This window comes from Muscardinus avellanarius (assembly GCF_963383645.1).
Source record: "Muscardinus avellanarius genome assembly, chromosome: 10".
NCBI classification, from domain to species: Eukaryota; Metazoa; Chordata; class Mammalia; order Rodentia; family Gliridae; genus Muscardinus; species Muscardinus avellanarius.
The window spans coordinates 60,435,907-60,440,694 of record NC_137796.1 but is presented as its reverse complement, the minus strand read 5'-3'; positions in this window follow the sequence as shown (position 1 = coordinate 60,440,694).

The window sequence follows — 4,788 nt, the reverse complement described above, 5'->3', positions numbered from 1 at the left end:
GCCCAGAGGTAGAAGGGCTTCCAGGAACTCCAGTACCACCAAAATAAATAAATAAATAAATAAATAAATATTAAAAAATCATTTTACTGTATTATAACTATTTTTTTTGGTACTGGGGATTGAATCTGGTAATCCTCCCAATTATAACCTCAGCCCTTTTTACTTTTATTTTTTATTTTTATTTTTTGCGGTACTAGGGATGGAACCCAGGGGCATTCTATCTCTGAGCTACACCCCCAGCACTATTTTTTTTTTTTTTTTTGGCAAGTCTGGGGATGGAACCCAAGGGCATTTAACCTCTGAGATACATCCCCTGTCCTATTTTTTATTCTTTATTTTATTTTATTTTATTTATTTTTTATTTTTTTATTTTGGTGGTACTGGGGTTCCTGGAAACCCTTCTACTTCCGGGCTATACTCCCAGACCTATTTTTATATTTTTATTTGGAAACAGGATCTCTTAAGCCAGTGAGGCTGGCTTCGAACCTGCGCGATCCTCCTGTCTCTGCCTCCCAAGTGCAGGGATTATAAATGTGCGCCACCACGCCTGGTTTATTCTTTATTTTGAAACAGGGTCTCACTAAATTGCAGAAGGCCTCACTAAGTAGCTGAGGCTGTCCTCAAACCGCGATCCTCCAGTCTCAGCCTCCCAAATACTGGGATTACAAGTGTGTGCCACCACTCCCGGCCTATTTATTTTTCTTTATTTTGAAACAGGGTCTCACTGAGTTGCAAAGGGCGTCACTAAGTAGCTGAGGTTGTCCGTGAATCCAGATCCTCCTGTCTCAGCCTTCCAAATGCTGGGATTACAAGTGTGCGCCACCATGCCAGGGCTAGCCCTTTTTATTTTGAAGCAAGGCCTTACTAAATTTCTGAGGCTGGCTTTGAACCTGTGATCTTTGTGTCTCAGCCTCCCAAGTACTGGGATTACAGGTGTGTGCCAAGGCTAGAATGGAAGGGTAGGAGAGGTTGATTAATGGAGGAGCTACATCTGAATACGTGTAAATATATGAATAGAGCATGGTTAACCTGGACACTCATTGTTGGGAGGGGGGAAAGGGAAAGCAGAGTGGGGGAGATGGCCCAAGCACAGTCTGAATGTGTGCCATTTTCAATATGGCCCACATAAAAATAAATAATGCCAGGCGTGGTGGCGCATGCTTGTAATCCCCGCACTTGGGAGGGGGGAGACAGGAGGATCATGTCTGTGGACAGCCTCAACTACTTAGGCCCTTTGCAACACAGTGAGACCCTGTTTTAAAATAAAGAATAAAGCCGGGCGTGGTGGCACACGCTTGTGATCCCCGCGCTTGGGAGGCAGAGACAGGAGGATCGTGCTGGTTCGGAGCTAGCCTCCCTGGCTTAAGAGACCCTGTTTCCAAATCTAAAAAAATATAAAATAGGTCTGTGAGTGTAGTCCGGAGGTAGAAGGGCTTCCAAGAACCCCAGTACCACCAAAAAAAAAAAAAAAAAGAAGAATAAAAAATAGTGCTGGGGGCATTGCTTGGAGGTAGAATGCCACTGGGTTCCATCCCCAGTACTAAAAAAAAAAAAAAAAAAAAAAGGCTGGAGGTGTAGCTGGGGGACAGATTGGCCCTGACTCCTGGTTGCTATCCAATAGAAACAGACAAAACAGACTTAAACATCCGCACGTACACGTCTACGGCTGCTCCATCCATCATTACCCAAACGGAGAATGGCCGGAACAGCCTGCGAAGGGTGGACGGATGAAGAGCCGCGAGCCAGCGTGCGAGGCGCCGCCACTAGGCAGCTGGCAAAATGCCACGCTGCCCTCGTGGAGCTCAGAGACTCCAGACTGGGAGGGTCCCCCCGTCATTCTTTTTATAGGACTGCGGTTGGCGGGCTGGCTGAATCACGGCCCCAGATGTTTCTGTCCCAATCCCTGCACCTCAGTGCATTCCACTGCATGGCTAGAGCTATTTCACAGAGACCACCCAGTTAGGAGCTCAGGATGCGGACAGGGTCCTGTGCTGTTCGGGAGGAGGAGGCTGGCACCAATTGTCCTCACTGGAGGAAGGGAGGCGGGAGCTCAGAGTCAGGGAGAGCCTGGAGGAGGCCGCTGCTGGCTTTGAGGATGAGGAGGGACAAGGAATGAGGGGCCTCTGTCAGCTGGGACAGGAAGGGAAACAGGTTCGGTTCTCTCTCACAACCTCCAGGAGTAACCACATCCGGAGTCACCTTGATTTCAGCCCAGAAAGACTCGTGCCCTGACCTCTAAAATGACCACAGAACACCCAGTGGAGGGTTCAAGATTCTCAGTTTGTGGCTCTTCCTTCTGTCCTGGGGATTGAACCCAGGGGCATCTACTTCTAAGCTATACCTCCAGCCCTTTTGATGTGTGTGTGTGTGTGTGTGTGCGTGTGCGTGTGCGTGTGCGTGTGTGTGTGTGTGTGTGCTACTGGGGGAGGAACCCAGGGGTATTCTATCTTTAAGCTACACCCCCAGCCCTATTTTATTCTTTTATTTTGAAACAAGGTTCTACTAAGTTGGGAAGAGTCTCACTACTTGCTGAGGCTGTCCTTGAATCTGCAATCTCCCTGTTTCAGCCTCCTAAGTACTGGGATTATAGTACGGCTCTATTTTTTTTTTTTTTTTTTTTGTGATACTGGGGGTGGAACCCAGAGGCTTTCTACCTCTGGGCTATACTCCCAGACCTATTTTATATTTTATTTGGAAACAGGGTCTCACTAAGTTGCTGAGAGCCTCACTAAGTAGCTGAGGCTGGCTTCGAACCTGTGTGATCCTCCTGTCTCAGCCTCCCAAGCGCAGGGATTACAAGCATGCGCCACCACGCCTGGCCGTAAGGCTCTATTTTATTTTTTATTTTGAAACAGGATCTCACTCGGTTTCTGAGGATCTCACTAAATTGCTGACGCTGGCTCTGAACCCCCCATCCTCCTGTCTCAGCCTCCAAAGTAGTGGCGTTTCAGGCGTGCGCCACCACACCCAGCTTGTATAATTATATTTTTAAGAGCCTCGTTCATATAAATGCTTGGCATTCATTATTATAATAAATGTCTGACTGGCCAGCGTCCCTCTTGGCCACCTAGGGATGTGTGGAGAAGCGCCCTTGCCTGCGTGACAGCCCCGCTGGGTGTGTGCCAATCTCTAGCCACACAGGAGCCTCTTTTCTGGGGACGTCCCAGTCTGATGCCCAAAGAGAGCTTTAGGTCTTTTTGCCTGAGATGGAGGCACATTCATTAATTCATCCCACAGATACTTACTGAGCACCTACTATGTGCCAGCTATGAGAGAATGTGACAGTGATCAGGACAGAGGAAAATCCCTCCTGCAGGCTACATTTGAGGAAAAAAATCAATGATCCCAGGTTGGAGGCCTCCCTTAGCAATTCAGCAAGACCCTGTTTCAAACTAAAAAATAGGCTGGGTGTGGTGGCACACGGCTGTAATCCCAGCATCTGGGAGGCTAAGACAGGAGGTTCAAGGTTCATGACCAGCCTCAGATACTTAGTGAGGTCTTCTGCAACTCAGTGAGACCCTGTTTCAAAATAAAGACTAAGCTGGGCATGGTGAAACACGCTTGCAATCCCAGCATTTGGGAGGCTGAGACAGGAAGATAAGATCGTGGTTCATAGACAGCTGCAGCTACTTAGTGAGGCCCTTTGCACTAAATGTGACCCTGTTTCAAAATAAAGAATAAAATATAAGGTTTGAGGTAGAATGACCCTGCGTTCATCCCCAGCAACACACACACACACACACACACACACACACACACACACACACACACAAAATAAATAAATAAATAAATAAATAAAAAGGGCTGGGAATATGGATCAGAATTGGAACATGCCTGAGTTCAATCCCTACCACCAAATAAAAAAAAAAAAAGAAAAGAAAAGAAGAGAAAAGAAAAGAAAAGCTGGGCATGGTGGCGCACGCTTGTAATCCCAGCATTTGGGAGGCTGAGACCTGAGGATCACGGTTCGTGGACAGCCTCAGCTACTTTGTGAGGTCCTTTGCAACTCAGTGAGACCCTGTTTCAAAATAAAGTATAAAAAATAGGGTAGGGGGTATAGCTCAGAGGTCAAATACCCCTGGGTTCTATCTCCAGAACCACAAAAGAAAAAAGGAAGAAAAGAAAAGAAAAGAAAAGGAAGGAAGGAAGGAAGGAAGAAAGAAAGAAAGGGAAGGAAGGAATGTGTGTGCAAAGGAAGCCACTGTGTGGACGCGGGGATTCTGGGGTCTGTGGGATGACTGGGGCCGGCTCCTGTCCTGCCCTTCTAGAAATTTGAATTTCTAGCTGCCAGGCGTAGTGGTGCATGCTTGTAATTCCAGCATTTGGGAGGTTGAGACAGGAGGATCCGGGTTCTCGGCCAGCCTCAGCTACTTAGTGAGAGGCCCTTGCAACTCAGTGAGACACTGTTTCAAAATAGGGAATAAATGGGGCTGGAAGTGTAATTCCGAGGTAGTATACCCCTGGGTTCAATTCCCAAGTAGTGAAAAAAAAAAAAAAAAAGAGAGAGAAATTCGAGTTTTTGGGAAGAAAGACTGATTCGCACCCGTGGCCAGCAGGCCCTTCTTTGGGGATCAGGGCTGCTCAGGCCCCACAGCTGGAGCGGGATCCCCAACACCACGCTGCAGACAGGGCCGCCCTCCCTCACCCACCGTGGGCTCCACTCAAGCTCCCTGGCCAGAGAAGAGGCCTCTCAGCGGAGGCGTGATGGCGTCACCTCTTACAGAAATCATTTAGCAACATTTTTTTGGGGGGGGGGAAGCACTGGGGATTGAACCCAGGGGCATTCTA